This window comes from Lagopus muta, chromosome 1 (assembly GCF_023343835.1).
Source record: "Lagopus muta isolate bLagMut1 chromosome 1, bLagMut1 primary, whole genome shotgun sequence".
NCBI classification, from domain to species: Eukaryota; Metazoa; Chordata; class Aves; order Galliformes; family Phasianidae; genus Lagopus; species Lagopus muta.
Genome location: NC_064433.1, coordinates 190,160,850 through 190,187,664, shown reverse-complemented (window position 1 = coordinate 190,187,664; position 26,815 = coordinate 190,160,850). Strand labels below are relative to the sequence as shown.

Genomic DNA, 26,815 nt, shown 5'->3' with positions numbered 1-26,815 from the left:
CAGTCTAAGGAATTTATATTTTCTTCCATTTCAAAGTCTGCAACAGATGCCTACTGTTGTCTTTCCTCCCTTGTAATTTAATCCAAAGCATTCTACCATTCTGCTATTCATTATCAAATGGTATCTCAGTGTCAGTGCAAATATGAAACTATTCATGACTCCAATGAATAGCTGTAATAAAAAAAAAAAAAAAACAGAAGATGTGTAAATAAATAAACCAGCCTGCTCCCATATTTACTGGCTTAAAACTCTTGAAAATTTGGACATCTTTCTTTCTAGTATCTAAGCAATGGCCCCAAAAGTTTTTCAAACAATACTTTAAGGAGAACAGATAACACAACTGTAACTGCAGCAGTCTGCAAACCCACACATTTTTGACTTCACTGATTTATTCTAACCTTAAGAGTTGTAAAATTCTGACTGTATCCTGGCTTCTCAAACAGTGAGTGGAGTCATGAGTTGGAATCAATCCCTGTAGGTCCCACTCAATTTGGGATACTCTAGGCTACTAAAATCCCTGAATCCCATTAAATCTGTCAAATATGAAGATACTTGCCCACCACATGATACTGTACATTAAGTTTATTTCGACAAGAAAAATCTCTTTAAGTTTCATTATAGGAATAACTATCAGTTTTATTTCTTGTTTAATAATATGAAACATTCCATAAAGATCAGAAACCTTAATTACCTTTCTTTACCTAATCCTCTGGGCATTTTAAACCCCTTTTCTAGTTCTGGACATGGCTATTCTTTTATTTATTGCTGCTCACCAGCCATCCTTTTAAGAGAGATCAAATCCAACATATTAGGTAGCTTTACAAGCCAGTGGGATACTGTTTTCAGACTGGTTTTTGTCTCAGGAATATTTGGAACTTAAAGTAAAAGCAACAAATAACTTACTAATAGGCAGTGCTAAACTGTGCAAAAACAAAGACTGTGCAAAAATGTTCTTATTCAGTAGGTTTATTCCCTCTTCTTTTACTACCTTCCTATTCATTTCAGTTGTAAGTTTTTGCTGTTTGTCTGTCCTTACAATTCTAACACAGACACAAACTAAAATCTGCTCCCATGTATGCTTTTTCAAAGTAACTGCTAATTACGCTCCAAATAATTGTACTGATACACACCAGTCTGAATTGCAAGGGTTGCACATCTATCAATGAGTGCATCATTCCAAGAGGAAGTCTTTACCCAGAAATAATCAGGGAAAAATTATCCTTTTAAGTATCTCTCATTCAGAAAGGCTGAAATTCTGCTTGACTCTGAGACGTGTCATGTTTGGAAAAATCTCCTGATACAGAGCAGTACAGGATTCTACATTAGAACTGACCTTCATGAGAGAGGTACAGAAACAAGTGAAATTAGCAATCTTTATTTTTTTCACTTAATTGTAACTTCAATACAATATGAAGGACAGAGAAAGGCAACAAAAGACAGGTCAGGACATTTCCTTCAATTAATTTACAAGTCAAAGAAACAATGATTTTACTACTGGTAGTGACCACTCTGTAGGAAACCACTGTAATAGTTCAACATTTTCGGTGTGGGAGCGAATCCCAGAACTCCTACTTTAATGGCATGTTTTGGGTAGTGTGGGCAGACTTATGGAAACTTTATTAAAGGAAGGATTTTTTCCAGGCTTCTTTTCCTGTGGACTGAATATCACTGAAGACCAAAATGAAAGCAAGATGTCCCTCAGACCTGAGACACAGGCTGAATTCGTGGAAATGATGCACAGTTTGTGTGTCTGGAATAGCGTCAGCATGAAACATGGGATATTCGCCCACAGAAAAATGCAATTTGGATTAAATTACTGATACAGGAAACCAAAAATATTCCAGAGATTGTTTCAGAAGAGTGTGTACAAGATGATGATCAGAGGGCTGGAGGGCTGGGGTTTTTCAACCTGGAGAAGAGAAGGCTCCGATGGGACCTTATAGCGGCCTCCCAGCACTTGAAGGGGCCTACAGGAAAGCTGGGGAGGGACTTTTTTAAGGGCAGGTAGTGACAGGATGAGGGGAAATGGCTTTAAACTGGAAGAGTGTAGATTTTGACTAGGTATAAGGGAGAAATTCTTCACTGTGAGGGTAGTGAGACACTGGCACAGGTTGCTCAGAGGTGTTGTGGTTGCCCCTTCCCTCAAGATCAGGCAGAATGGGGCTGTGAGAAACCTGGGCTAGATGGAGGTGTCACTGACTCTAGCAGGGGGGTTGGAACTATATGAGGTCCCTTCCAACCCAAACCATTCTATGATTCCATGATTCTACGATTCTAAGATGGAGCCGCTAATTTATTTTCGTTCTTTCATTGAACAATAGGACATGTTCATTATTCCTAGCTTCTGGTTAAAAGATGTATAAATCTGTAGACAATACTTTTTCTCTCAGGTTCAAAATCTAAATAAAACCGGGTTTGAATATACAAAATCAGAAAAAAAAAATCTTAAATGCTGGAGACTAGGAACACACAATAATTTTCATTAGTTATACTCGAGAGCTTCAAAACCATGACTGCATATTTTAAAAATTTTCCTAATTTGGATTAATTTGATCCTAACTAGCACAATTTCTTCATATATAAACAAGAAACCTACCAAAATTGGATTTACAACTTTCGCTAATGAGCGGATAGAAATTATTTATTTTTTCCAAAAATATATGGCAAAACACAAGTAGACATAGAGATAGGGAATCATGGATAGAGAATAACATTTTGTTAGGAAATTGAAATAGGATCGAACAATAAATGAAGGATATTATACTCAGTTCAAAATGGGAATAAAGATATAAGGCTAGATATTACTTGTTTCAACATTTCTACCTCACAGGTTAAAAATGGAATTAAATTAAACTTGCATTCTGTTTTTCAAATTTATTTTTATAAAACTGAGAAGAATTTCAGATTTGTTTTGTTTTTAAAGCAAACCAAAAAAAGAAAGAAAAAAAAAAACAATCCAGGAACACAGATTTTTGGACTTCCTTCAACTAGCTGGAAATAAATAAATAATTAACTGGGGATGCCAAACAATAAAGCCAATAATGTAAGTAATAATTTTAACAGACATGATGAAGCAGACTTGCAAGTGGGTGTCTGTTGCTACTTCAAAACCACAAAAAAGTAGGCTGCCAATACTGCTAACTGAGAGGAAACAAATACACATGCAACTTCTCAGCACTGAACAGTAACCAGTATTTATTGCATTTAAGCTCATTTTATCTGATTTTTTCATTTAATTTTGCTTTGCTCCTCATGGAGTGCATTATATTAAATATTTACTGTCTTGGTTAGAATGTCAAGGCACACTTTACTGTCTTATTAGATTACTGAACAGTAGTTCATGGAGGAATTATTTAGGGTTGCTCGAGGGTAGAGAATTAAATGTGATGGGGTGAAATTAGAAAAGGAAGAAAATATAGACAGCTAATCCAGTCATATCCAGAAAACTGTAAACTGTAAACTGTTTGCTAGGGAAGGACCAGATTTTTACTTCCTCCAGATTTTCAAGTAGACTGAGTAGACTGATATCCGCTGCTCAGTAACAAACATTGCTGCATAGAAATCTCCCTGATTTTGTTGACTCAGTGGCACCATGGTCTCTTGCCATATGCAGTGGCCTGGAATTCAGAAGACATTTCACCATCTCCATCACTCACCTGCTTCATAGCCCTCTTCAGCTCACTTCAGAAATTTCACTTTTACCTGAGCGTCTCATAGAGACTTAATTCTCACAAAGTGAGAACAAAGTGAGTTAAGGCAATGCAAATAACACATAAATGCTGTAATTTCTAGCTATGATTGCACTCTGCATCTTACACCACATTCTATTTCTGTGGGTTCTTTACCCCTTTCAATTGTGCCAGGATCTAAAAGAACAAAATCTCTTTACACCCCTGAAAAACTGTCTACATTAAAAGAAGCTTGCCATCTACAAGTGAAAGGATTGCAAATCTCAGCATTTCTCTTTTGCTCTATCCCTTCATCATCTACCAGATTCCTCTCTTGGAAGAACTCTACCATTTGACAGCTGTTTATCATGTCACATGGCCAGTAATAACCTTCTCAAAGACGATTTTCTCAGAGATAGGTTTTCTTGCTCTGTTAGTTTCTGGACTTATTATATATTTGAATATTGAGAAGCAACTGTGGAAAATGATTTTCTGCCTATTGATATAAGAGGAGGCCCAAGTGATTCCCCCAGGAATAGGTGTTCTAGGTTGGACCAATGACCCATCAAGACAATGAACAACACAGAAAATCAGTACGAGAGTAGGCAAGCATACCAAGTTTTAAGTCCCCAGAATATTCACCCAGATCCCTGTAAATTGTTGTTTCAGACCTCTTCAGCCAGAGAAGGAGATGCTGTGAACAACTAGATGGCTGATCTTTAGATGGCTAAAGTGAGAAGAAGCTCACACTGAATTTTATCACTGTTATATGGTAATTCTGTTCTTTTCTCAGCCCTGATGACATTGAGCAGTTGCCTCTTTTTATCTCCTGTAAGCCCAAATATTCTTTAGTGATCTCTGTAAGGCAGGAGGACAGGATATCTCTCAGGCAGATACTGGACCAAGTGGTCTGATTACTTGCAGGGACTGAAGAGGAACTGGTGATAAAGGCTGGAGAAGAGATTCAAGGACTGAGGGAAATAGGAAAAAGATATCATCTTTCTACCCACCAAACTACACTTTCAGGTGTGGCTTGAAGCCAGGAGTCTGTTCTGAGTGCACCTCTAAAAATGGTCCACCACACTTCCCGGGAGGTTAAACTCATTAATCTACTCCTAATATTTTATTGCAAATTGATAGCTTGTTCTGATCTATAAACTCCCACTCTATGGAGTAGCTGTCATTTAAATCATGGTTTGGAGGCTTTCCCAATCTTCAACTTCTAAAGTCTACCCAGTTGTCATATAACTACTATTTTCTGCCACGTGTGCTTACAATAGCCCTGTTTTATGCTTGCTTATTTTGTGGCTGTGGATTTGTTTTGATCCCAATGGATCACTGTCATGGCGTGAATAATATCTCCAAAACAGCAACCACAATCCCATCTATCATCATGAATATCCTCAGAAAACAGCAATACAACTCTCCTATTCTTTGGGAACTACTAGACCAACTCTCACTACATTTTCTCCCATACTCAACACTGCTTTCCCTGTGACCATAGGAAAACAATAGGAAATCGTTGATGGAGAATGAGAGAAGGGCTGAACTTTTAGTGTAAATAAACACTCAGCATTTCGTGATGAGGATCACATCTATGTAATCACCCTGAGCACTTCCTGATATTTGAGGGGAAAGGGATGAAATGAGATTTTTATTAAGGAACATATTTTCCTTTAGTATTTCACATCAAGTTCAATATTCATCAATAGAAAATGTTTCCATCTACTTGAAAAAGAAGATGAGCTCTCCACTGTACACTCTCCTCCAAGATGCTTGATTAGCTATCAGTTTTCTCATTTGTAAATATGTGCAAGGAGATAGGCAATAAAATTAAAAGCAGAGCAGTTCAGAATGAAATTTCTGCAGTAAAGGAAATGTTATTTCTTCAGTTTTAAGGGTAACGTTGAGGAACTGACTGCCACAGGAAAGTTTTGGAGACACAGATATGGCAGGAGTCAAGATCAGCCTAAACTTGTATTTGCATACCTAGAATGTTTCTGTTCTGATTTTACTAATTTGTGAATTCAGATTTATAGTATCATTTTCAGGTATCCCTCATAGTTCAACTGACACACATAAGCAAGTAGCCCTGATGAAATATGGCTGATTCTGCAAAGTTCATGTCTGATTTCACTCCTTTTTATTGGTGCCCTATGTGTGCTAGAAACTTTGAGATCCCAGATCAAATGACCTATAGAGACATGCTCTTGGATGGACAAACACCAGAGAGGTTGTCAATGCCCCATCCTTGGAAGCATTCAAGGCCAAGTTGCATGGAGCCCTGGGCAGTCTGACTGAGGGTCAGCAAACTTGCCTGAGGAAGGGACATTGGAACTAGATGATCTTTGAAGTCCCTTCCAATCCAAGCCATTCTACTATTCCATGATTGTATGATTCTATGGTTCTATAACATCTGGAATCCACCTAGAAAGATTTTGTGATGAAACACCAGTTGCTGTTGATCTTGTGATCTTCATTCATAGATTTATAATAACTTTGGCCAACTGTTCATCTGATAGGATGAATTCTGAGCAAGGCACAAAGACTTTCGGAGTACTAAAAAACAAAAATACCCCATTTGCTACCAAATAAATCGGGGAAAAGCTCTGGTGACAGGGTCAAGGATGAGACTAAAAGTAACAGATGGAATTAATGAAGGATATCAGGTAAATCAGATATCAGGAAAAAAATGAAATGCCACGGGAAAGGGAAAAGGAAAAAAAGAAGCAAGCAGTAGTTTTAAACTGCCAAAATGCCCAATCAGCGGTAGTTTGCAGCTCAGTCTGATACTTTAAATCCACTTGCCAGTGTCAAAGCTGAAGTGGAATCTGTTCAGTGCTCAGCATTACTTTTCATTAAAGAAAGTGGCTGCTGGGAGTACAAGTTGCAAGCAGGCTTTGTAGGAAAAGATGAGCAGGGAGAGGATCAAGGAAATCTCAGAGAGAGAGGACTGGAGAAAACAGGCTTGATTTTCCTCTCACTTAAAGCAGTTTTTCTTGTTAAAACTCGGCTGATTTCAAAAAAGCTGCCCCACATTTACAGTAGGATGAGACCTAGTAAGTACCAGGGAAATGTACTGTATAATATATACCATTCTAGTATTAAATTCTCTTTTTCCTTCCTTTTTTTTATTTAGGCATTTTCACAGTTGCCATAAAAACACCAACTCCTGAACGCCACCTCCCCTAGAAAAAGACAAAACAGAAAGAAAAAAAAAAAAAAAGAAAAAAAACAACCAACAATCACAGAAAGGATATATATTGTTTTATAAAAAAAGCAAATATACAAATAAAAAGAAAAAATGATGCTTCCCTAGAGTTTGCATTCACAGGCCATTTATGATATACTGGCACAGTACCAGTGTGATTTTGCCTGGTGACCTGGTGAAGACACATGCCAACAAGTATATGAATTAACAAATCCCCCAACAAAACACTATTTCCCACTACGGTATGTTACTACACTGTCATTTTGCCTTATCCAACCAGAAATCTCCATATATCTGCATTAGAGAGCCCCAGAAAATGTAGAGATAAACATTGCAAAGTCAAGTAAACTTGCTGAACCATTTCTAAGGGCAAACATTTTGTATGATGCTTGATGTTGAGTAGCCAGAACGTCTGCAATCTTAAAGTAGATTTGTTTACATGTGAAAGCATGAAAATGAGTATCAGGAAAAAATATATACATATAAACATAGTATTTCTTGGCCCTTGACAGTTGAGGCTACGGACAATATATTACACGCAGATGTACATTTTGTAATGCTTTCATTTAAAAGGTTTAAGCTGTTTCCAAGGGGACTGCTCCAGCTCCCAGACAAACGGCCGCTTGACAGCTCTCCTAGTGCTCAAAGCTCTCATGCAATTTTGTTCAATACACAAAGTGCCAGACTGAAGGAAATTGCTGTTCCTCATCTGATGTTAAGTGATTGGCTTTCTATCTTCATTAAATGTGTGCTACTCGATGCCTCAAAGACATTTTACCTTGTCCTAGAACGTGAACTTTAGCAGCTTTGTGGAATACCCAGAAGGGCTCTGCAGAAATAAGCAGAAAAATCCTAAATCCTGCCTGCATGTGCCCTTGCCCCTATTAAATCAGTTAAGAGATTGGACAGCTCAGATGTTGTCTCACTAGATGTTCTGAGTTGCTCTTAAAGTTGTTTTCTGAATTCAAGTAAGATTTGACTTCCAAGAACTTATAGAATCAGAGAATTATTTTGGGTTGGAATACCTCATAAAGGCCATTGAGTACAACCCTCCTGCAATGCACAGGCACACTCACAGCTCCATCAGGCTCTCAGAGCCCATCCTGCCTGACCTTGGGTGCCTCCAGGGATGGGACATCCACCATCTCTCTGGGCGATCAGTGCCAGTGCCTCACCATCCTTAATGTAAAAAACTTCTTCCTTATATTCAATCTAAATCTTCCCTCTTTTGTTTGTTTTAAAATTATTTCCCTTTGTCCTATATGCAAAGGTGAATTAAAAACAGAGGAAAAGGGGTAGAAAGGATTAAAGGAAAGAAGAAAGAATTTGGCTTGAGGGGGGATTCATATACAAACAGTTACAAAATCAAGGCTGCACGCGGGATGTGACATCTCTGTGCTTCACTGATTCTGAAGAGAATTTGGGTTCTTAGACTCATGCAAAATGGGGTTGAGCTGAAGTATCTGGAATCTTCCACCAATTTTACAGAACACAATGAGATATGAAACACCTTTCTGGATCAGAAATGGCAAATAAAGGGAGATTTGTCTCTCAACAGTCATTAAAGAAATGAGCATCCTTTTTTACCCCATTTTGGTAATAATGAAGAGCTGCTGCACATCTGAAAGCTTGAAAACACTGCTGTGCTGTTGAAAGCCACTATAATGAGATCTCTGTTTGAGAGTCAGATCTGATCAAATAATAGACCTTCCCTGTTTGCGTTTAAGCGTGGGTAAACAACCTCAAAGTGAATCCTAACTAGAAGAAATTGCATGAGCTTCTCACATTTTTGCAGCTGGTTTGTTTGGTTGCTATTCCAAGCTTAACTGTGGCTGGATCTACATCCTGTAAAATGGCCTGGTACTTATTTGCAAAGAAAGGTGAATATTTACACCATTGACAATTTAGTGCACTAGAGAAATGTTGCAAAAAGGCAAAAGCATTATTCCTTGTGGAGAACATAATCACCTCTGAAAGACCAGAAGGATAGCAGCATTATGTTTTTTCATCCACTCCTTCCAGTACTCCCCAGATAGCAAATACCTGTGTAAAAGGGATGGAACAGTAAAGAACCATCAATGGGAAAAGTGGTATTCTTAGTAGAATGAGCAACAGCCTTTTCTAATAAAGTATGAAAGGACAAACTTGCACTGAACAATCCCAGGAGGTGAGATCAACCACAGTCCTAGTGGAAATGACAGAGTATCTTCCAGGTGAGATTTGTCCCCACAGCACTATGTGGCCAACTAGAGGAAAAAGATCACATTTATACTGGGATATATATGCATACTTTTCCATCCCATAAAAATATTCTAGCCTGCATAGTCTAAGTTGGGCAGGAAAATAGTCTCAAAAGTTAGGGAGTTCTTGCAGGCCAAAGATGAAGTTAACATACTCCTGAGACCTTTTTCCAGGTGGTTCCACATAATTTACCAAAATGAATAGCTCTACATTCAGCTAGGGCATGGCATTTGAGGATCTGAGGGACAGATGCCTTTCAACCTAACCTTAAACACTTAACTGAGCTGCTCTATTAAAAATATGATCCTTCTAGAGAATGGAAATAACACACTGACAGTTGAAGCTTCTGTCCACTGACTTAAAAAGCAGTCTAGAGCAGCTTAATTTTTAACACAATTGTCATAATGAGAAGCCTCAAATTAAACAGGATGAATCCCTGTTCTTCACATCGACAGACAGGATTTTCTCTAAGATATCAGCCACTGTACTTCTGCAACCTTCTTCAATAAATGTTTAGAATCCTAACCTGGTCTACTGAATATTTAGATTGATCTCTCCCAGTTCATCAAGAGCCACGTGATGTAGGAGAGCAGATAAGAATTTCTGTATTAGCTACTGGATAGGGATTGCCTATAGGAGAATTAGAAGAAAAGAAGAACATTATTTTTCTACCATACAGTGCAGAGGAATGAGGATAAGCAACCGATCTGCTTGGAAACCCAATTCCAGCAGCAGTTGTTTGCAGTTATGAATGTACAAGCCTATCTTTATATTCCACATGTGGATATAAATTGCCAGCCCTGCTCTGCACTTATCAATATGTCATACCTGTGAAATATTTTATTGTATAAACAAAACAATGTTTTACTTTATATGAGCCGGTATTTCTAAGTAGCTATGCCATCAAAAATGGTGCTGCACTACACCATAATTATACTGTCTATCAAGAAGCTTAATCAGTGCCAGAGCTGGGAGACAACCCTTTGCACTGTAGTCTTGAGACAAAGAGCAAGGCGTGTATCCTCTCTCCCCATCTCCCTCCTATTAAATGAGGGAAACAGCTGTGTCTTCCACAGGGTGGCGAGTGTTTGTAAAGTTTTCAAAAGACTAGGTGAAATTATTCATGAAGTACATAAATATTAATGGCTTGATTCAACGCAGCAATAATCTGTCTTTCTTAAAGGCATTACACAGTTCTCCATCACCACAGTGTCAGGGGAAAAAAAAAAAAAGAAAAAAAGAAATCCCAAATAATATTTCAGGAACAGTTTTCAATTTTTGATCTTGCTTTGATCTGTGGTTTTAAAGGTTGATTGATTTCATTGTGTAATTGATTTTATTTTGCCATTATTTAATTTACTACAATCACAGTTGTGAGGGATTGTTCCAAACCAACTTCTTGTTATGTTAGCAGGAGATTTTTCCTGGTTGAATACTAGCCAATTTGCCATAAGTCAAGATTGCATTGAAATGATGGAGAAAGTGCAAAAATGTTTGCAGTTATCAACAGCAGTGTAAAAACCAAAGAATGACATATTGTTTATCAAATAAATTTGATGGAGTAGGTCACAAAGATTTCTACCAGAAACAGTGTTGTAACCAGGTGTAAAATTGTGCAGAGCCAAACATCTATTTCTTCATTTGCTTGGTACTGATCTATGCTGTGAGGCTGGGAAGATTGGCCACGGTTTTGCCCTGTCTTTTCTGATGGAGAAGGATGATGTCTGAACTCTGCTTATCACAGTTGCGAGGACTGGCCCCAAGGATATGCTAAATTATATCTCTATTCTAAATTAGACTACACATATAGAGGTAATTTAAATGCATGAGAGACATTCATGAGAGCTGAGACCATGTGGGATGGAGTAGTACCTATGCTAGTGTTGTGGATTAACCCTGGTAGGCAGCTAAGCACCACTCAGCTGCTTTTTCACTTGTCCCCCAGCACCAGTGGGATGGAGGAAGAAGAGAGGAGCAGTAAAATCAAGAACACTTGTGTGTTGGGATAATAAATCAAGGAGAAGTGGAAGAAGAAGGAAAGAAGGCAAACCAAGACAACTGAGCAAAGGCAATCACCCTCTATGTCTGTGAGTACACAGATTCTCAGTCAGTCCCTGAGCAAGAGATGGTTGACCACCCTACACATCCTCCTCTCCCTTTTTATTGCTCTGTACGATGATATATGGCATAGAATATGTTTACTGGGGTCATCTGACTGACTGTGTCCTCTCTCAATCTCTGGTACATCCCCTGTCTATTCACTGTGGGAGCGGAGTGAGAAATAAAGACCAGGATGCTATGCAAGAACCATGTGGTAACAGCTAAAATGTTAGAGTGTTATCAGCATTGTTTTGGTCAGAAATCTGAAACAGAGTGCCTTATGAGCTGCTATGAAGAAAATTAACTCCCTTCCAGCCAGACTCCATAAAGTTAGCAACCTCCCTTAGCCTTCAAAACAACACATGCATAAAATGTGCCTGGTGGGAATGATCTTTTTTGTTTTCCAAACGCAGGAATTATTTGAGAGAGTGCTTGTTGATGCAGGCAAACATCATGTCACAGATGCCTCTAACAATGCAGCAAAAGAGACGATTGTACTCCAGTGCCTGGGACTGTTCCCAGACACTGTTTAATTTACTTGCATGTAGATAGTCTTAATATTTCCATCAGTGAGATGAGCGTTAACATCTACTACAGAGCAACAAACTTATTCAATGCATGTCCTGAATATGCCAAGACTGGATGGTCTGGGAATATTAAATTAAAATGCTTGCCAACTAGTAATGCACCATTTTTTAATTATTCAGAACAACTCTACCATTGTCAACAACAAGGCCTTGGCAGAGAAAATTGAGATTAAAATCCCACCACTACCACCATCAGCAAAGCCAACAGGGAATTCAAAAGTGCCAGGTGTTTCTTTCCAGATGTTGTCTATGATGATACTGTCAAGTGGATTTAACTCTTGAGCCAGAGGATAAATGTGAAAGCGACTGTCCTATACCCATGCCCATCTGCACCTTTCCACTACAAACAGCACAATGCAAGTAGAGGAGGTTAATGATTTCCCACACAATGTAATCTAGTTTATAGATCCGTATAAAGGTTTTATGGCAACACTTGATTATGTGATGTCCCAAAAGATTTATCAAAGAAGCTGATGTAAAAGACTGGCAAGAAATGCTCGGGAATTAACTACCTAATTCTTTCTGGGAAATAAACACTCAGAGCCCTCAGGAAACTTGAAACCCGTCTGTTGCAGAAAACAACTTGTAATTTGTTTGGCTTTGATGACTCTCCTTAGTCGCAGGTAATAGTGATAAATTCACAACCTGTGACAAGTAAAAAGAGGAGTGGGAAAGGCACAACACGCATTAAAGTCATTTAATCACCTACAGAATATGGCATCTAAGAACAGGTTTCCCTCACAAAGCTTTATTGCTCATACTGGGGGAAGAAAAGAAAAAAAAGCAGGCTTCACAATTGTCTTTGAAATGCTGAAATAGCAGAATACCAAGAATGGAATGGCAAATAAAAAATGAAGACTAGCTGAGGGAATTGTATCATCCAATTTTATTTTTCTTATTTTTTCACAAAATCAAGAGTATTCTTACTACACAGGTCACCAAAACACAAACTGCATCTATAGTACTTTCCCTCAACATGATCAACATCTAAATGTTACTCTCAAAGCAAAAGTTTCATCCACTGTAAATCATCATGAGCTGTGACTATGAGTGACACCCTCTCCTCCATGATAACAAACTTTCTTAAGGATGAAACCATATCAGAAAGATGAGGTGGGGCTTGGGATGCTGCTTTTTTACCCAACCCAGTGAAAATCCCCTGATCTGATTATTTCCTATGCACCTGGACAAGACAGTTAGCCACAAATCCACTCCACGCTGTATGCACTTACATGAAGTATCTGAATGGAGGTTCAGGTAGTTCTAGAAGGAAATTAAGCTGAATAGAAATGGTGGAATCATCACCTCTGGAGGTTTTCAAGAAAAGGGACATGGTTGGTTTGCATGGTGGTGGTGGTGTGTTGATGGTTGGACTAAATGATCTTAGTAGCCTTTTCCAAGTTTAATGATTCTATGATTCTTTGGTGATAGAAACTCAGTAAACTACTTTTTAACATTTTCTACCACTGTATCTCGTTCTTAAGGCCTTATTCACTGTAAAACCAGAGTTAATCTTTAACAAAACAGAGATAATTCTTTAACAGAAATTAAGTGCAACCACGCTGAATAAACAATAAAATGGTTTAAAGTTGTTCTTAAGGAAAGAGTCACTATTATTGAGGTGGCAGTGTGCTCCTCTCTGACCAATTCCATACTTCCTATGTAGACTCCTGGGAATATCTATCATTAAAGAAGCAGATAAATTAGTACAAAAGCAACAGAGTGAGGTCTAGGATCTGACCTTTTATGTCAAGCATTTTGACCATTTGGAAAGTGATGCAATATTCCTACAAGAGTCAGAAATGCTTCTTGGCAAAGGATCTGCAAGCAAGGCTGGAAGCCTGATTGCTGAGTGGTGTAAATGAGCTGGATGACCAATAGTTTATTTCTTAAAGCCACTGCATGATCAAGATCTATTTCTGACTTAAATGGCCAAAGGTGTCATACTTGTTGGTATGCAGTCACTGAACACAGCTCTGGCACAAAATGCGCTTGCTGAACCCAGAAGATTTTATCTAAGTCTGCAAAATTCTACTGATATAGTATTTTTGTTGTTTTCATCTATACTGGATAAATTAAAGTTTGAGCATTAACCTGTGATTGTCTGCACTGTTCATTTGGTGAACTGTGCCCTGACGGAGGACATATCTTGGAAGTTTGAGCAGTTCCAATCACTTTTCGGGAATATTTCAGGTTTGCGTGGACTAGAGAGCATTCCTAAGAGGAAGTAGGCCAATATTCACCTCTATCTGAATGAGAAGAGTTCAGAAATAAATTCCTAAATTGTGCAAGTTATCCAAACTAATACCTTGCTTTTATTATTGTATTATGTATATGTTATATATATATATACATATATTTATTTGTTGTATATTATTATATTATTTACAAAGTAATATTACCTTATGTTTTGATTTAATCAACATGAGAGAAAAATAAAAGAGCTATTCACGCTTCAAGAGGAAGTGCACTGCCTTGGTAATTATCAATGCATAAGAAAGAAAGAAAGTGACATTCACTGGGACATGGGCAACTTCATAAACTATGGAATAAGAGCAGTGCAAGAGTAGAAGGCAGAATAATTAACAGTAAGTAAAGAAGTTACACTTTTAAATGGACAACAGTGGAGGAAATGAAATCCACCGAAGTTGTTATTTGTGAGAAGATAGGAGCCAAAGTTTGACATGAACCTTTACTACCTCATAATGTTCTCAGAGCGGTTTGTATGGACACAAAATACAAAGTCCCAGAAACTGAGCTCTGTAGAACTTCAGAGTAAGACATCACCTTGGCAGAACTTCCAGAAAAAGGAATCTAAGACTACTAACCCATTCAGGTCATCATCGCCTTGCTTACTGAAAGCCCAGTGATGAGAAGTGAAAAGGCCCCTTGATCTGAACTGGAGATATGGCATTCTCCTTCAAAAGGGGCAAACTGTGCAAGACTGAGACAACATCATCGCAATGAGTACTATTTTTACATTATGACTACAGCTGATGCAGTGTATTTTTTGGCTGCGAACTGTGATGTAACACTGCTCTAGAATACATGAGCTGTTGTGGATCAATAACGTGACTGGAAAAAATGGGAAGGGTGACAAGTGAAAGATGTTCTGTACTATATCTTAGCGAGCAAACAGATGATCAAAGAAAGACATTTTAGAAACCATCAACAGTTTGCAGATCACCACTGAAACTGTATATCTTCAAAACAGAATCCAAAAATAAATAAATATATATATATATAAAAATATATATATATATATAAATTTGAATTTATATATATGTGAATGTATATGCTTTTGTACACATACATACATATTACACTTACTGGTATAGGGAAATGGAAGAAAAAGGTTGTTTCACTTAATGTGATAAATGATATCTAATTCTTAGAGAAGACAGGAATTTGTGGGATAGACTTTGAATTAAGCCATGCTGGTTCTGTACAAATTAGGCCAAGAGATAGCTAGTCTGCTAAGATGTTTGCAGTTCTTTATTGTCTGCATTAATTAATGATAATAGTTAAGAGAATTATATTCATGATCTCAAAGATGAGATGATCTCATGATTTAAAGACTCTGTGCTACAGACAGACACAAATATATTATCAATGAAGAAACAAAAATCTTGGAGTGGGATAAATAGTTTAAACAATTCTTGAAAATATTATTTACATGAATACTGGAGGGAACATTTCTAATTTTATTTTTTTAAAGAAAATGGACTAAAGATACTGTATAATGAAGAACTTGCTCTAAAGATCAGAAAATTAGTGAAAAGCTGACTAAGAAGCTAAAGAAATACATGACATCAGTATATATACTTGTTCTCCAAAGTAGCATTTTTACTGAATGGTTTTATTAACTAATAAACATTTAAGTTGAGCATATGCATCTAATATGTTAAAAGGAAGTCTATAATATTTTACTGTATTTTCTGGACAGTACTGCTGCTTCTATTTTACAATAACACAAAAGGAAAAGAACTTAAAAATATTTCTTAGAACGTTTTCTGCTCTTAAGGTCTGATCATCTTTGTGACAACTCAGCACAGTTCTGTGTCTTTAATCTAAGAAGGACAAGAAAGGTGTGGAGACTACTTCTTGGCATGGACTTCCATGTTGATAGGATCTGTCTATTTTTAATTTATTTCCTCCCTGCAGTTGATGAAGTGGATTTGTGAACATTCTGAGTAACTCTCTTGGATGAAAACTGGAGACCCACAAGTCATGTATAGCAGACAGCTTCCTGATAATATTTTCAGTTCCTTTAGTTTTATCCTCTGAGAGGCAGTCATTGTTATCCAAGAGCAGCCTTTATGTGTATGTTTTGACCAGCACTGATTCTAGCATCTCTCTACATTTCACTGATGTTAGCTGATTTAACATCTGCTTATCCTTGTACAAGCAGGGTCTGAAAACAGAGTATAAAAATTTAATGTTGCAATCACAATTACAAATCATTTAAAGCCAGAATAAATTGCTAGATAATTTTCCCTGACTGTACATATGTCACAAGCCATCACAACATATTAATTTCAAAAATTAAGATTGATTAAATTGTGTAGATCTATACTCACCCAATATAACTCTTCAATTCTTCAACCCTTTACATGGGTAGATAATAGCAGGACAAGGGGAAATGGTTGTAAGCTGAAGGAGAGATGATATAGGATGGATATGAGGAGGGAAGTTCTTTACTGTGAGTGTGATGAGGTGCTGGAACAGCTGCCCAGAGAGGTTGTGGATGCCCTGTCCCTGGAGGTGCTCAAGGCCGGGTTGGATGGGCAACCTGATCTAGTATTAAATGTGGAGGTTGATGGCCCTGCCTGTACTGGGGGGGTTGGAGCTTAATGATCCTTGAGGTCCCTTCCAACCCAAGCTATTCTATGATCCTATGATCCTATGATCCTATGATTCTATGACAAAAGGAACCAATGAAAGGCCCATCCTTGATCCTTTGTAGAGTATAATCTATGCAAAGATGTAATACCTCCAAGGGGTATATTAGGCCAGGATACAAGGTGTACTGTGAAGAAATCCCTGAACTTTTAAAAAGCCTGGGAGTTTTAATGACTACTTCTATGATATGAGCTTTGTGGCAACTCAAATAGGAGAAGTAGAAGAACATCAGAGAAATTAGAAGAAAAAAAAAAAGCAATGAAGAACAAAATGAAATGCATTAGTGTGCTATCAGAGAAAGTCACAGCGTGTCTACTCTTCAAACACAGCGTGCAGATCAGCAAAATGTTGATGCAAAAAAAACCAACAGAGCATAAAAAAGGAGTGAAGATGGTCGGAAGTATGAGTGGGCTTCGAAATTTGCACTACTAAATTTACTGGGGTTCTGCTTGCCACAAATTCAACTAAGAGAGACACTGATTGAAACCTGCACAACCATGAGACAATTCTGGATGCTTCATGACTCCTTGCAATACAAAAGTCAGGGAATAGCAAACAAAGTCAAGTGGCAGGCGGAGGCCAAAGGGAGGAGATATTTGCAATTATTACTTGCAATTATGCAATTATGTAATTATGCTACACAGTGTGTAGTTATGATGTGGAACTCAGAAGTTTCTTAAAACAAAATAAAGAACATTTATTATCTCAGGATTCAGCCTGCTTCAAATTTTTTCAACTAATGTCCTCACTGAACTACTGTGCTTCCTAAGTAGGAAAGCATTTGGCTATTTAAATTGTGCAGGAGATATAAGAGAGAGAGAGAAAAAAAAAAAAAAACAACAAAACAACCCACTTGCAGCTTCTGCAGCTTCAGGGACACTGTGTACACACAAAATAGCAGCTCAGGAGCGACGATGCCTGGTGTTGGGCAAAGCAACGTTTGTCTGAGCCAAAACATCTGGGCTGCTGCAGCATACAGAAGAAAACAAAATTTGTCTTGAAAATTTCCCCAGGGATTGGCAAAAAATGTATTTTCCAGACAGAGTTAGATTTTAGCTGCACGATATCACTGTACCAGAAATTGTAGGTGTACTCCAAAGTGCTGATAACTGACACTCTTTTGAGGAAACTTCCCATTAATACTGTGCCATGTTCAAAACACTTCCAAAAAATTGAGAGCCAGACCACACCTCACATGGTCAATACAGACTGATACCCCTGTTTTTGTAGTATGTGAGGGTTTGGATTTAGAATCACAGAATCATGGAATGGTTCGAGTTGGAAGGGACCTTTAAAGGCCCTCTGGTCTGAATCCCTTGCAATGAAAAGGAATTCCACAGCTCCATCAGGTGCTCGGAGCCCCATCCAGCCTGACCTTGGTTGTCTCCAGGGATGAAGCAACCATCACATCTGTGAGCAATCTGTGCCAGTGCCTCACCGTTCTTATCGTAAAACACCTTTTCCTTACATCCAATCTAAACTTCTCCTCTTTTAGTTTGAAACCATTTCCCCTTGTCTTATCACAACAGAACCTGCTAAAAAATCTGTCTCCTTTCTTACATCCCCCATTTAGATACTGAAAAGCTGCTCTCAGGTCTCCCCAGCGCCTTCTCTTCTCCAGGCTTTCCGTGCTCCACTTGCAGCACATTAAAACACTTGAGAAAGCTGTGAGCCTACCCTCCCAGGTGTTCACCAGCAGCCTGGCTGAGCAAGCTTGTAAATTCAGAGTGACTGGAAAATGCTGTCTTCAGCTGGCAAACCTGAATGTCACAGTGAACAGGCATATGTTAACGAGGATCATGGGCTGTTCCAACCTATATGCAACTGGATCTTGGAGAAAATATGCCCTCTGTGAGCAGAGCCTACCTGCAGCCCATGGTGGAGCAGTCTGTCCCCTGCAGGCCGTGGGCACCATGTGGAGCAGATCTCCATGTGCAGGTAATAGCGGGGGCCATGGTGCAGCAGTGGATGTGGTCTGGAGGAGGCACAGCCTATGGATATCCCCAGAGGAGCCCTGGGCTGGAGCTACAGCCCTGGAGAGGAGCCAACAGTGGGGCAGGAGGGCTGGGGGAGATGAGGCCTGTGGCAAGCCCACGTGGGATCAGTTTGAGAAGGACAGAATCCCATGTGAGGGATCTATATGGAGCAGGGACAGAGAGTAACTATGGAGGAGCAGCTGTGTTATAGACAGATAGCAGCTCCCATTGCCCACTGCCCATTTTCCTTCACCACTCAAAGGGAGTCCATATTCACATCAACTACTCTAAATCCTTCTTCCATGTTGTAACTACCACGATACCTAAGCAGTAAGCAATTCAGATCATCTGTACTCAAGGCAGCCAGGTCCTAACCCATCCTATCCATCCAGACAAGAAAAGAAACCGTGACATCCAAACATGGATGATAAGCAATCTCATCTTAGACAAATGAGTAAGGGTTACATGCCTTAAAATCTCATACTGATTTATGCGCAAGAATGAATCACAGAATCATAGAATGACTTGGGTTGGAAGGGACCTCAAAGATCAAAGTTCCAACTCCTCTGCCACCGACAGGGTTGCCAACTGCTGGATCAAGCAGCAGATCAGGCTGCCCAGGGCCCCATTTAGCATTGCTTTGAACACCTTCAGTGATGGGACATGCACAACCTCTCTAGGCAGCTTGTGCCAGTGCATCACCAGCCTCTCTGTGAACAGGAATATATGCTTGTTTAAACCTTAAAAGGAGAAAAACAACAACAACAACAACAGCAACAAAACTTATAAACACACAGTTCTGCTAGAATAACTTCTACTAGAAGTTATTCCATGTGAGTCACCTTTAGGTCCAAAACTTGAGTCCATTTGGGCTCAATACATAATAGATACGTAGTAGATAAGGCACAATTCATTAGATTAAACTCAGGATATATTAGATTCAGATATATAATAAACTCAAATTCTTGGCCTAGAGACATGCACAAAATCTGTTGCAAAACAGTGCATAAGACATCTTACCACCAGCCTAGAAACAGTAATTAAGATGCCCAGACACGTGAAAAAATGTTTTTTTCTTAATCCTATTAAAATTCTGTCATTACAAGGAGCACACTCTGTTAAATGCATGGTTTGCTCCGAGTGTTATGCTATTGCATTTTACCTAGAATTCTTAATTGTTTCGGAAGAATAGCGAATGGTTAACAACTCTCCAAACAGGGGCTGCAAAGCGAGCTCCTTCAAATCACTGCAGTTCCACTGACTGCATTTACACTGACTGAAGATCTGTTTTTTCAAGGCAAAAAAAAAAAAAAAAAAAAAAAAAAAAAGAAAGAAAACAAAACAAAAAACAAGTGCACGGGGGGAAGCAGATAAGCTTTACACATCCTAAAAGGCAAACGTGGAAGCAGTGCATGAAGCAGCTACCGAGCTACAAACAGGAAGCTGCTGCAAGAGGCAGTGCAAAGTAACTCTAAGGTGTCAAAATACGCAGGTATAGCGAGCGATACGGCTTACTTGGGTTAATGGCCTGATAATATCACTGCTGAAGCCTGGAAAGCCACTGCCTCAACATCCTTTGCTGGCAGTGTTGATATAGAGCTGGAGCTGAGGGTAAAGTCTGGGGCTTCGCGTGCCAGACTGATGAAAGAAGGGAAATCTATTTCAGCGCTTTAAAGGGCGGAGCGGCTTTTGGTGCGGAAGGTCAGACAGATACACGGGTAAGTTTCTGTAAAGGAGTATTTTAGTCCTCAAAAAGGACTACTGAAATGAAAACCAGATAAGGCTCTGGAACAAGATCCTACAGTCTATCAGTGCCCTGGGATAGTGTAAGAGAGACACCTGGGAACTCAGACGTAAGGAAAGCAGTGTTTCCTGCAGTGTTGACAATAAATATGTTTGTTCTATGGTGGAAAAAAACCCAAAACCTTACAACAAAAAGCTCTTGCATGCTGATATGGGAAGAAAAGCCTGTTTGAGGTGAATACAATGGAGAATTTGTTCACGCCAACGCAGACAACCCCATCGCTTGAAAACTTGGGTTATCAAGTCAACCCAAATGGCATTTAATCCCCTCACAGCTGGGGAAATCCATCCCTCTTCTCCTTCTTGAAGAAATGAAAGATGACTCCTGTAGGTGTATTCCCAGGAGGCTCAGGTCTGGTAGGTACTCTATATGGCCAGCACCCTGCTGATGGCTGTGAGCCTTGCTGTCACCCCATGCAAGGAAGCCATCCCAGCATGGCCCCATGCACTAAAACAAAGAGAATAAGAATTACTGCTGGCCATTTCTGGCTATATGTCCCATTGCTTCTCCCTGTTAAAGCGCGCAGCAGTCTTGAAAATCTGGCACCAAAGAGTTTTTATTTGCAACTGTATCTGGTTATATCTTAATTCAGGTTACTATGCAATATATTTTCTTCATCTCAGACCAAATCCCTAGCTAGAAACAGAAATTAGTAATTCCTTTCAAGTACATTTGAGGAAAAGCACATTTCTATACAGAAGGGCTTTCCTGATACAGGATACAATAAAGCAATGGGATCTAGAAGCAAAATAAATCAAAAATTACCGTCTGGAGATAAGAAAGAAGACCAAATTGTTTGAAGTTTCAGGAAACATTCTGCTTCCAAGCAAATTTCAGTTGAAAATTCAGGGAAGTGGAAGAAGATGTGTTTTTGTTATGACCGGATTCCAAAGCAGTACAGGCATCAACAACAAATGTATCTGCAAGCAAGAGGGAAATTTGACTGAAGTCACTACTTGGGATTACAATCATGTGCAGCTCACACTTTCCTGCTGGAGCTGGGCTTTTCCCAGGAAAAGATTGATTTAAGATCAAGATTAAGTTCTCCAGCAGGTACCTGAGATCATACCCCAAATTGAATAATTTGCTAGAGGCTGTATGTGCTTTGTGATGACAACCGGATGCTTGCATGAGACTGGAAAGCAAAAGAAAAGCACAAATAAAATTAATGCTAAATAAATAGAAGAGACATTCTGCAAAGAGTTATGTAGAGTTCATAATGGCATCCCACTGATGTTTGGACTAACAGCTATGAATGAATACAATCTTTTGACCATTTAAACGTTTTTCTGCCTTCAGTTATCCATCTCTATGAGGGTTATTGTCTAATTTTAAGGAAATGAGTTGGACTTTAAATAATTGTCTACGTTAAAAAAATTAGGTTTCTAGACGGAAGGCTCAGCTTCCATGTGTTATTTTGAATTAATAAAACAGTGTAGATATTAAGGAAGAAGTATAAACCATAACCTGGATCCAAAGACCTGTATGTAGGAATTCACACATTTCAAGGCTGGATAGGACTTGATCTCCCAGATAACAGACTCTTAGGCAAAGCTGTCACGTAGTTTTAGATAGCATTTACAAGCACATTACATGCACACTTTAAAATCTTGACTTGTGCCTGCAAGTCTTACTGACTTCAAGTAATTAAAAAAAAAAAAAAAAAAAGGTGGATTTGTAATGACATTAGTTTTGGTTTCGTAATTTATGCCTGAACAAGTAGAACTTTGGCTGGAAGCTGACAGCATGTGCTTCTTATGTACATACGTTCATGGTGACACTCAGATGTATGCACGAGCTGGAAAGCATTAAATAGCATAAATAAAATTAATGCTAAATAAATAGAAGAGACGTTCAACAAACAGTTATGTAGGATTTTCGATGGCTTCTCACTAATGCCTGGACTAACACCCATGAGTGAATATGATCCTGCTTAAGCAGAACTGAAATGAGAAATTTACTTTTATTCTAAGCTCTATTTGCGGTGCGATGATTATCAGTTTCTCCATTTCATCCACTGGTTGCGCTCCCTCCAGGTCAAAGATTGTGAGCAAACTGAGTGAAATCAAACTCTTTTTTTTTTTTTTCCCACCACAATTTCTATCCCAAAGCATCTGCTGAGAGGCCTTCACACAGTAACAGAAAGGCACAGAAGCCACGCCAGTTGTAGGAGTCCCTGACCAAGAAGTCCTGGTAGACTCATCAAGGCAGACAGCCACAAGGAAAGCCACAATTACGACCATATCCATATCTGGATAGAGTTCCTCACACCTCATGTCATCAGCCTGTAGTACAGGTGTCTGCATTTACGGCAGCCACCTGGCTCTTTTTATAGTAGCTGCAAAGAAAAGGAATCTCCCGGTGCTTCAGTGATCTCATCCAAAGCGAGACATTTAAAGTAAATCATATGGATGTTGCCCTAGTTTCATAGGATCATCTGATCCTGAACAGTGCTGCACTGCTTTGGGCAATCTCAGCTCATCTCTCTGTTAATTTGGGCATTTCACTGCATTTTCTGTCCACCACTACATGATCTGCTGATATCCCAAAGTAGTTGTCTGGAGCATACGGATTTGCACCAAGTTCTCATTAAATGCAGGCTTAACCTGTCCCATCACCCCTGTTTTTGGTCCCCAGGTTCATGCTGAAGCAGAAGGATGAGGAGTGAGGGGGAGGCGTTAATCACCTTGTATCTGCTTGGCACACAAAGGGCTTCAGTCACAGTACCTGTCTAACTAATATCTTTCATCATCAGTAAATTCGCCCAATTTTCCTATTATCATTTCCAAGAATGTCGACTGGCGGGTGGTGGGTAATCCTAGACGTGGCAAGGCTGCGACTGCAGCTGAAATCACACAGAGATGAAAGCTTCAAAGCCAGGTTTAAGCATTAGAAAACATTATTTAAAGAAGATTAATCATCTGTTGTTGGAGGTGGCATTTTGGACGAAAATACAAACACCTTCACCTGCACAGTCAAAACGGCAGCAGGATCTGAGCAAGCCTGAAGAAGTAGGAAATGATTCACCAGGGAAATGGATGAGGTTTTCTTCACCTTCTTTTTCTCCTAAGACTCACCCCTTTCCCCCCCCTGCCCCGTTCTGAAAAGCGATCCTCTGCCTTTCATTTCGGTCACGGCAACTGCTGCCTTGATCAGGGATACGAGGCAAACACACTCAGAAGTTTCTGCAAAGCACTTGGCTTCCCTGCCAGCAGGATAATACAATTACACACCGTAATGGGGTACGACGGCATAGCTCTGATGGCACTGCCAGTACAGCTGTTCCTACCTCCCTTTCCTCAGCCACAGCTGCAATTACGACGTCGAAGCACAGTATGTTGGGCTGCTGAATTTTCACTTTCCCCTAATTTCTGCTCGGTGTGTTCTGGTTCTGTTCCTTTCATGTTTATTCTTTTTGCTGGAGGGATTAATAACAGTGGAGGGTTTGTTCTCAAAAGCAACATGCCAAGTTTTAATATAATATTTGCATTTGTAAAATCATATATTTTTGGAAGAAATGCATGGTCTCTTGCTACTTCTCCATTGTTCTATCCTACTATCAAGTAAATGAATACGTAGCACCAGTTACCACCTGATTTTGAAGACTTTTACGTGCTGCAGTGTTAGAATCCAGCATTTACAGATGGAGAAAAAAAAAAGAACAGAGGAAAAAAGTGAATGGACAAAAAGCCTGAATGGAAGATACAGCTGAAGTGCCTTCATTACAGGTTTGTGGATCTGTCTGCTGGAACACAATGATTAAAAGTACTATTAATTCCAGCAGTCTGAGTTGCAGGAAAATTTTCAGACTAATAAGAAACTATCTTTTTAGCTGTGTCCAAATATTGAGTCTGAAATCCACTTCACTAGACTAAGAAATAACCTGGACTTATTGATATTTTCTACTGCATCTAAGTTTTAGCTAGTACTAATAATAGCAGTACTGAGACAAACATATAAAACAAAGACACAAAGTACGTCTCAAGATAAGTATTCCCTAGGATACTTCTGTGGTATCCAGCAGACCCAGCTCAAAATCTGATAGTACTCCATGCCCAAGATCTTCATATATTGCACCTACATGGCACTGTACTGTATGTTTCTCAATGGATATTAGATTACCTGGTGGTCCAACAGTCCTCCCAGTCTGCCATGGACAAATGTTATTTTTAAAATTAATGTGTAGAATGTATAATTTTCCTTGGATGGCAAAGATGCCAGAACCTCTACCTTGAATGATATTAGGAAGACACTGTAATGAATCAGTAAGGAATACCATTTATCATTTAATGGCTATCTTTCCTAAGGAGCCATTGGAGGATAAGACTTGGTGTCAGAGATTGGCTGAGGAGGAGGCAGCAGGGAGCTGGTGGAATCACTGTCCCTGGAGGTGTCCAACAGAAGGGTAGGTTTGGCACTGAAGAACATGATTTAGTGGGCACGTTGGGGTGGGGTGGGATGGCAGTTGGACTTGATGATCCTAGTGTTCTTTTCCAACTTTAATGATTCTATGATTCTGTGGATGGACTAATGACTGTGTTTGGGGAATAAAAATTGGTGCTAGGTCTTACTGAATCAAAACCGGGGGTAAGAGTGATGAAGAGAGAGGAAGAAAACAGAGGGCTTGAAGAAAGAAGTCAGTGTGCAAATAGTGATGAATGATAATGTCTTACAGGAGAGGCTGTGTTTTGCTGAAGAAATCAGAAACTTTAGATTCAGCAGAAGAAGGTGATTTATGACAGGAAAATCCTTCTTGTGCAAAGTAACAGCAAGAACTTTCAGCTGAGGTTAGATTTACATCGTATACAAACATGTAGCTCAAAATAATGCCTATCTAAGAGTATCAAGCCAGCAAGCACTCTAGGTTGTGACAGACTGTAAGAAACAAGCCCAGGGACAAGGGCAGCTCCTGCCTACATCAGCGCTGCCCTTCTTCTCACGGGTCTTGGGGAACAACCAGAGCTCCAAGGAAGCTGCCTGAGGTTGGGAACATCAAGGACATGGCATTATCTATTCTTCTGCTTGCCAAGATCACACTCATCTTTCATAATCAGCGAGACAGAAGCAAAACTGTCTGGCATAACACCACGTTTTCATTTTTCTTCATTTAATTTTGCTCCAACTCACAGCATGGATCAACAAGCAAATAACAACATGCGGAAAAGAAACCAAGAGCAGGCCAGGCTGGGGAGATTCACTTAAGTGCTGAGAGCAGAGCCAGATCTATTAACACTGGGACTTGCAATGGCAGATCAGGCTGTGATGTGTTCTTGTAAAATCTCTGAGAAAAGAGGCCAAAAACCTGAAATCTGAAAGCAAGAATATTTCAGTTTCACATAGCAGGACATAAAAGTCCACATGGAGAAACTGATAACACCCTAAGCCTATAACATACATCTCTTCATCTTTCTTCATGCCCTCTGCAGCCAGAGATTTACAAGAACAGAGCAAGGCCAGGTTTCATATTTTTCTATCCTGGCAAAGGAGTTATGTGGTTCAACTAAAACACCTTTCCTGACATGCAATTTCTTTTCTCTTACATGTTCCCATTTTCCATCCCTCCATCTCTTCCTCCATCCCCCAGATCAGACTGTTTCCACAAGCAGCCTGCACATTTCAGTGCAAACTTAATTTGTTTTCCCAAAAGGCACAGTCTCTATTTTTTTCTTCTCCTTTTCATGCATGCTATCTACAGCAGTGATGACGCTTAACCTGTTTTTTTGAGTGGAGGCTGTTAGTGCCTGCTCAGCTATTTTCTGATGAGGCTGACTTTTCACACTTCGGTGAGGTGCTGGGAAGAAAACAGTACCCTGTGGTTAAATTCATGCAGGGGGCAAGACAGCAGGGAGGAGAAAGAAAGATGTCTCCTTGTCATGCATTCTCCAAAAGCCCCTGTAATCCTCTAGCAAAATCCTGTGACAACAGAAACAACGCTGCTGTCTGCACAAAGATGCCAGAGGCAAGACCTCAGTGCCAGTTGTGCACACTTTGTTTGCAATAGGGAATGGAGGCAGGCAGAAGATATGGCATGTTTCACCCAAGAAAAGCAGACAGTAAACTGTGGCTGAGTAATACTCGACTTGCTTATTGCAGTTGTCCTCAATGAATGCTAGGACTCTTGAAAAGGCTCTGAAGTATGATTACCCCATGTTATGTGTTGACCAGGTGATGCACACTCCAGTGAACTGATTTCACCAGCGTTATGCAGCGGTAGCAATGCTGGAAACAGCCAACAGCTTGAAAAAAAGCCTCCAACTCAGCAGTGAGCAGGCTTCCTCATTGATTTCAGCATATACAACACAGTTTTGCAGTGCTTTTGCTCACAA

At 39.4% G+C, this 26,815-nt stretch overlaps 2 protein-coding genes across 2 annotated transcripts in view; both read right to left on the bottom strand.

Annotated features, from left to right (window-relative positions):
- TENM4 (teneurin transmembrane protein 4) overlaps positions 1 to 26,815 on the bottom strand; it is a 1,593,907-nt gene that overhangs the window by 518,471 nt on the left and 1,048,621 nt on the right. The window contains exons 9-10 of the mRNA XM_048933792.1: positions 21,255 to 21,409; positions 16,388 to 16,460 (exon numbers count right to left, since the gene is read on the bottom strand). The gene's annotated coding sequence lies outside the window, so the exon portion shown is untranslated. The remainder of the gene's footprint in view (positions 1 to 16,387; positions 16,461 to 21,254; positions 21,410 to 26,815) is intronic.
- Positions 1 to 26,815, bottom strand: part of LOC125688146 (uncharacterized) — a 246,312-nt gene that overhangs the window by 34,574 nt on the left and 184,923 nt on the right. The gene's annotated exons all lie outside the window — the stretch shown is intronic.